The sequence below is a fragment of the Symphalangus syndactylus genome, chromosome 11, assembly GCF_028878055.3.
Source record: "Symphalangus syndactylus isolate Jambi chromosome 11, NHGRI_mSymSyn1-v2.1_pri, whole genome shotgun sequence".
In the NCBI taxonomy this organism is placed as follows: domain Eukaryota; kingdom Metazoa; phylum Chordata; class Mammalia; order Primates; family Hylobatidae; genus Symphalangus; species Symphalangus syndactylus.
The window spans coordinates 26,300,592-26,308,364 of NC_072433.2; positions in this window are offsets into that span (position 1 = coordinate 26,300,592).

A 7,773-nucleotide genomic window follows, 5' to 3' on the forward strand; every position below is an offset into this window, starting at 1 on the left:
TGCTCACCTGGCCTCCGCTGCCGCTGCCGCCCGCGCCCGTACACGCGCCGCACTCCCACGTGGTCGCGCTCACCCTTGAGCAGCTCGCGGCCACAAAACCTGCCTGGGACGGGCTGGCGGGGGAGCAGGACAACCGATCCGGGTTCTTGGAGTCTCTGCCCCGTCTTTCCCTTTCCTTCCAGGGCTTAACCCTGGGGACGCACAACCCACTTCCTGCCTCACAAATGTATGTGTGCGGGGGTCAGTGGGGGGTGGGGTGTCAGAGGAAGCACCTAGGTCTCCCATTACTTATGGCCCACCCCCGCCAACCCCAAGAGCCAGGCCAGAGGGACGTCGGTGAAGGCAGCCTCTAGGACAGGGTGGTCCCTGCCTTGCTCCCCTGAACCCCCAGGGGGTAAAATAAGCGGTATGAGTGTGGGTGGATTTTTCTGCCTGCGTGTGTGAAGGTCTCCATGCTTGTGTGTGGCCCAGTGGCCCCCCACCCTGCCCACCCCCGTGTCTGGCACCCTCTGCCTAGCATCCATGCCAGGGCTTTGCCAGGCACTGGGAGTTGGTGCCAGTACCTGGCTGCAGGCTTGATGCTGAGAGCAGTAGGTGCAGCCCTCAGCAGAGGGGTCCTTGCTTCCCGTGGGCCTCCAGGCCGTGCTCAATGCCTCATCCCTGCCCTCCCAAGATCCTGGGAGGTTGTGGACTCCCTGTCACACCTCCTAGCCCTGTTGCTCATTCTCTCTTAGGTGCCCAGGCTCTGCCAGGGTTTCAGGGCAATGCCTCCTCCAAAGCCCTCTCTGCCACCAGACACAGCCCCCTGGTGAGCCAGGGAAATCTCAGAGGGGGCTGGGAGCCAGACCCACCTAAAGGGAGAGACTCTGGGTGGAGGACCAATTTGCCCTGAGCCACTCCTGTGCCTCCACCTATCCCTCCTCCTAAGGACAGAAGACAGGCAAGCCCCAGACCTGGGAGGCAGGACTTGAATGAGGAGGGTGTGTGTGCCTGACCTTGGGTACACGACCTTGTGTGCCTGTGTTTGCAAGCACTTGTGTCCATGGGACTCTGTGGCTTGTCCAGGCCATTTGGTTGTGTCACTCCCTATGCCGTGACCCTGTGTGTGCAAATGAGTACATTTGTGTGCATTGTGTGTGTTTCTGGTAACTCTCTGTACTTTGGTCTGGGTCATCCTGCCTCTAGAAACTCAGGGAAACATTCCCTTTCCAAAGTCACTGATTGCTGTTGCAGTGAATATATGGCCCAGGCTTGGAGGCAGACACAGCGCCCCTGGCCTGACTTCCTGATTTGAGCTGTAGAGCTTGGATTGGCTAGACCCTCCAGCTTTAGCCATCCCACCAAGAGTCTGGCTGTGGTTTCTCCAGCCTCAGTCCATTGGAGTCTTCCCCTTGGAGTGGGGAAGGGAGTAGAAGCTGAGATGAGGGTCCTGGGGAGCCTTCAAGGTCAAGGCGACACAGATAGAACCAGCACTTGCTAAAGCAGGAGTTGAAGAGTAGGGGGATGGGGCAGGAAGGCAAGAAAGGAAAGAGACAGAAGCAGGGTCCTACACTGTCCTGGGAAGGAACCGTGAAGGCCACCATGGGGAGAGACTTGCCGGGAGGCAATGTTGGGATTTGCGTTTGGCTGAAGAGTATAACGTGGTTAGGATGAGGAAGGGGGTGTTTCCAGCTCAGCTTCTGGAACCTCGTGCCACCTCAGGCAGAGCCATTAGTCTTATGGGATTTGGGTCTTGGTGGGACCGGACCATCTGCCACATTTTTATATAAACTCCCCCTGCCCATTCATCCCACTTCCTAGTCCAAGCCTCCTCCTTCCCAGGACCTATGCTCCAGCTCCTGTGGCCTCCTCAGCCACTGACCCCTTATCCCTTATTAGGTGGAGACGTTCTAGAAGTACGAGGTGGTTAGGGCAGTCATGGCTGGGAGAAGCTGGCCCAGCCCTGTCTGAGGCCTGTTGCCAAGTCGTGCCTGCCTAGGGGCAGAAAACCAGCCTCTGCTAGAACCAGGAGTCTAGGCTGTCAGGGGCCTCCAGGGAAGAGAAGCGGAGAGGGGCAGTGGGCGGGAGCCTCAACAGATAAAGCAGGGCCTGGCAGGGCAGAGGAATGAAGGGTGACCAGGAGCAGAGCCCCTGAGCCACTTGGTCGCTAAGCCCTCAGGCCACAGCCTCCCTTAGTCCTTTGTCCCAGCCTCCAACCCACCTTGGTCAGAAACCTGGTTAACCAAACCCTTAGCACGCCCCAGGCTCTGGAGGACAAAGGGGTGGGCAGGCTGGCTCTGGTCTCCTCCAGCGCAGTCCAGCAGCTCACTGGTACCCTCTGCTGGCCGTGTAGGGAGAGCACGGCTCTGAAGGAGCTAAAGACCAGGTAACCCACCGGCTGCTGGGTTGAGGAGGGGGGAACAGATGTCTACAGTAGGGGGTACCAAGTGGCAGACTCCAGGAGCCCTCACGCTCTGTCCTCTGACTGTACTTGGGTTCCTGGGGCAGAGCACTCAGCACTGACTTGTCACCTCCTCCTCCCTCTGCAGCTAAGAGGCTGCAGATTCCCAAGGAGCCCCTGCCCTGCACTCTGCTTCATGCCTTCAGCCCCACCACGCCTCCTCTTGGCAGAATGGCAGAGGGTACCTCTTCCTGCCAGTGGCCAGGGTCCTAGACCCCGTTGCTCCCTGTCCTCAAAGACAGCAAACTTTTATTGAGTTCCTACTGCATGCCAGGCCCTGTGCTGGGCACCACAGATATAGCAACTGACTACTGGCCCCAGCAGCAAGTGTACTGGCTCTAGCCTCACCCATTGGGAACCTCAAGCCCGTATCCCTTTCCACAAGCATCTCTCTTGTGGCTGGGCGCGGTGGCTCACGCCTGTAATCCCAGCATTTCGGGAGGCTAAGGCAGGCGGATCACCTAAGGTCAGGAGTTCGAGACCAGCCTGGCCAACATGGTGAAACCCCGCCTCTACTAAAAATCCAAAAATTAGCCAGGTGTGGTGACGCATGCCTGTAGTCCCAGCTACTTGTGAGATTGAGGCAGGAGAATCTCTTGAATGCGGGAGGCGGAGATTGCAGTGAGCCGAGATTGTACTACTCACTGCACTCCAGCCTGGGTGACAGAGCAAGACTCTGTTTCAAAAAAAAAAGCATCTCTCTTTTGTTTTCTCCTACTGTTTTCAGCTGCATTTCTCTAAAGTTGTCCATAATCACCATCACCACTCTCCCCTCCTGGTCTTTGCCTGGGACCAGCTCCCAATCGTAACCCCCTAGTCCCCAAATCCCATAGACCCATCTCTAGCTTCAGCTAAGTTGGCCTCTTCAAAGCCTCGGCCCTGCTGGCCTCTCTTTCCTGCCCCAAGCCCTGTCTCCCTTGGGTGCCTGCAAAGCTGGGGCTGCCAGGTTTCCTCCTACCTCACTGCCTCTCCTTCTCAGCCTCCTTCTCCAGCTTCTCTTCCTTGTGGGTGAAGCTCTGGCTGTGGAGGCCTCACCCTCGGCCCTCCCCACACCATGAGCTCATCTTTCTACTCACATGCTGGCGACCTCCCTGCTTGCTTTCTGGCCAAGCCCTCCCTTTTGACCACATGCCCACATGTCCAGCTGCCCTTGGACACTTCCCTTGGACACACATAGGCCCCTCAGCCTCAGCGTGTCTAAAGCTGGTCCTGGCAGCCATCGTGCCCCACCACATCCTCAACCTTCATGCCATGCACTGGCCTCCAAATCTCTTGCTGTGTCCCAAGCCCTGGGTTGGGTGCAGATACCTCATCGTAGCCTTTATAGTAGTTGTCATTATCACCATTTTACATTCAAGGGAACTGAGGCTTCCAGAGGTGAAGGGAATTGCTCAAGCTCTCAAGTTCCACTTGCGTTGGAGTCTTGGACCAGCCCCAAGATTCAAACTCAGGTGTACCTGAACCCAAAGTCTGGGCTCTTGAGAACTGTGTTAATACAGGGCTGTGTTGGTCACCTGTGGCATCTTAGACTTCATCCTGAGGGCAAAGGAGAGCTTGAAATGGTTTTGAGCAAATGAGACCCCCATCCCAGGTGGACAGGAAATGGATCTGGGGAAGAGTGGAGGCTGACTAAATTATTATTATCACCTTTAAATTTTACTATGATTATTGCTTTATTATTATTATTATTATTATTACTTTTAGTTAGAGATGGAGTCTTGCTCTGCCACCCAGGCTGGAGTACAGTGGCACAATCACGGCTCACTGCAGCCTTGAACTCCTGGGCTCAAGCGGTCCTGCCATCTCAGGCCTCCATAGTAGCTGGGACTACAGGTGCTCACCACCACACCTGGCTATTGTTTTTTAAATTTTTTGTAGAGACAGGGGTCTCACTATGTTGCCCAGGCTGGTCTTGAACTGCTGGCCTTAAGTGATCCTTGAGGCTGGGAGTCTTGTTCCTGCATCCAGATGAGGGACAGAGTAGAGGTCTGTTCAAACAAACTGAGCTTGAAGCACCCCTGAACATGCAAAGGCTGAGCCCCAAGGCAGGTGGAAGCCTGTGGGCTCCAGCACGTTGCTCCTGTAGCGTGGGAGCCCTGGAGGTTGCCGACTCCCCTCTGATTACCCTAGGCATGAACTGAACTCCCCCCTGCCCCCACCATTTTTCAGAGCTATCCCATCTGGGCTGGGCACCTGGAAACCAGGTCCTTCAGTTACGGAACTGAAGGACACCTCCCCTCCAGTTACCGAGAGAGGGGGCAGCAAGACACAGAAAGCCAGGAGCATCACTGGTGTTTTCAGCCTGTGTCTGGCACCCTCCTTCGAACTTTTACTGTCTCCAGGATTAAAGGCAGATGTTTAGGGATTAGGGTCCTTGAGTTTGGGAAACAGAGAGAGTATGCTCTACAGGGCTTTCTGGACCAGTCCCAGGCGGAAAGCAAGCCCCAGCCGAGAGCATTTGGAGGGAGAGCTTGATTGACTCTGGATGAAATCCTTCTAGGATCTGTCTTGTATCCTCCAGTGTGGTTGTGTGTTTGTGGCATGCCAGTCCTTGTGCTTAGCTTGCTTGGTCTTTATTTTATTTACTATCCTCACATCATCACTATGAAGTAGGTACTATCATTATCCTTATCCAATACATAAGGATAAGGCTACTGACCTTTTGCTATTTGCTGCTCGATTAAAAACAAGTCTCCCAAAAACAAGTCTCCCAACGACGGAATTAAGGCAACTTGATTGTTAAAACTCATTCCAAAGCTTGTCTCCTTACAGCTTCCGTCACCCCGATTCAGGCCTTTTCTTGGCAGAACAACTGCAAAAGATACAAAAATTAGTTGCTGTTGGCTGGCTGTTTTAATTTATTTGCATATACATAATTCAGCCCCACCCCTGGTGGCTAATACGCCCCCTGGGGAAGCTGTGACTGTCTTCTGATTGCTGGTGGGGAGGCCTGTGTGTGTTGTCTTTTTAAATAAACTGAAACCAGATGGAGGGGGGTTTTGTTCACAGCCTTGCCTACAATTTTCTCCAGCGAATTCCTTGAAAAGTCAACCACCTATGAGTGGTGCCTCTGCTCCGTGGAGGTCTCTCACCGCTGGTATGCAAATATCGAGCAGGGTTGATATTTCTCAAAGAAGAAGAAAAAGAGCTTCTTGGCCTGAGGGCTTTCCAGAATGCGGGGTCATCTCCTGGTTGCCCCCAGTTTTAGGTCTGTACTTACAGTTAATGTCCTCGCTGTCCTTCCCCCTTGTGTTGGGAGTGGGCTAGGGCGGGGGAGTCTTGGGCCGGGCTTGAGTCAAATCACCTAGACTAACCACTTGTTATAAAAATGTGAATTCCAGACCCCCACCTATACCCCATTTGCAGCACTGACCTCTGGCATGAGACCCCAACTCTCCAGTTAGGTTGATTTTTGCAGTCAGCGGAGGGGATATTCTCCTAAAGGGGCCCAAGCCACTCCTGCTTCCATCCTGGGAAGGCCAGAAGCTGGAGGTGGTTATCGAAATATTTTTAACCGCCAGCCAGGTCCAAGGCTTTGTAATGCCCCGGGAGCCCTCATTAAGCGATTCCTTGTTCAGAGAAATGAGGCGAGTGTACCCACTGGTCACCCTGCCAGAGGTTTAGTATTTTTTCTTTGGAACGTGAATTGGGCATTGTGGTAGTGAAGTGTGACCCAGTCCCCAGGCAGGGGAGAGCACTTCTTTCCCAGCTCTGACCTTCATTCCTAGCTCAGAACACCTTTCTTTTGGATCCCAAGCTTTTTCAGATAATTGTGTCAGGTTACATAAGGCTCTGAGATATGAACACTCAAAGGAAATTCCGGTGAGAGCAGGTCTGAGAGGTTCCGGCACATAATTTGCTTTAAAGTATTCGAGGAAAACTTCAGGTGTCTGAGGCCAGCACATTTTTGAAATAAAATAAGAGCAGCCAACAACTTTGCATGGATGTGCCATTCCCCATAGAAATGAGCGAGCAAAAAGACAGATTTCATACTGAAAGGAAATACCCCTCCCCAGGGAGCCTGTGCAGGGGCAGGAGGGGGCTGGTGGGGGAGAGGCGGGAGTCAGTTGCAACAGAACAGCTTGGACCAGGCTGCCATTGAAATGGAAGTCTTCACCAGCCAGGATCACTTTTTTCCCCCTTTCTGCATCTTAGGTGACACGTGGTAAATACAAGACTTCAGTTTTCCAAGAAACATAAAATAAAAACTGAATTACTGGCAGAGAAGCTTTAAAATCTTTGGTTCCGATACACCTAATGCTAAATGACGAGTTAATGGGTGCAGGAAATCAACATGGCACATGGATACATATGTAACAAACCTGCACATTGTGCACATGTACCCTAAAACCCTAAAGTATAAAAAAAAAAAAAAAAAAAAAATCTTTGGTTCCAGCCGGGCGCGGTGGCTCACGCTTGTAATCCCAGCACTTTGGGAGGCCGAGGCGGGCAGATCACGAGGTCAGGAGATCGAGACCACGGTGAAACCCTGTCTCTACTAAAAATACAAAAAATTAGCCGGGCGCGGTGGCGGGCGCCTGTAGTCCCAGCTACTCGGAGAGGCTGAGGCAGGAGAATGGCGTGAACCCGGGAGGTGGAGCTTGCAGTGAGCCGAGATTGCGCCACTGCACTCCAGCCTGGGCGACAGAGCAAGACTCCGTCTCCAAAAATAAATAAATAAATAAATAAATAAATAAAATAAAATCTTTGGTTCCTAGGACTCTGCGGGCACATTTTCCACACACCATGATTTTTATTTCATTTGCCTCTGAGGGGCGGCCCTCCAGCAGTTCTGTTGCATAAGGTACTGTTTCCAAACACCTTGTCCCCAACTGGTGACACAGAGTAAGTTTTATCTAGGTCTGAGAAGAGTTCTGGAAGAGTGACATCGTGTTCCAAGTCGCACCGGTTACAATCAACAGTAGGAAGGTTGCCAAAGATCTCACCAAGGAAGCTGAGAGAATATTTTAAATACTAAATGGCACTTCTTTCTTAAAGCATGAAGTGGTCGTAAAAACCACTTAACAGGGAAGAAAATTAATGGGAGGAAAGTGCCTTGAATGCAGCAAATTTTACAAAAAGCTTAACAAGGGACATGGAAAAAATAGATTTACTATGTTGAAGAGGTGGGATAATATAGGAAAGTCCATTTTTACACAAAAATAATTTGGTTATTTACACAAGGCTTCACAGAAGAATTTCTGTAAGTAGCACTATCCTTTTTTATTCTTCATGTGTTTGACACACATTTCTTTCTTTATGATTATTATTTTTAGAGACAAAGTCTTGCATCGTTGCCCAGGCTACAGTGGTGCAGTCACTCATAGGTCACT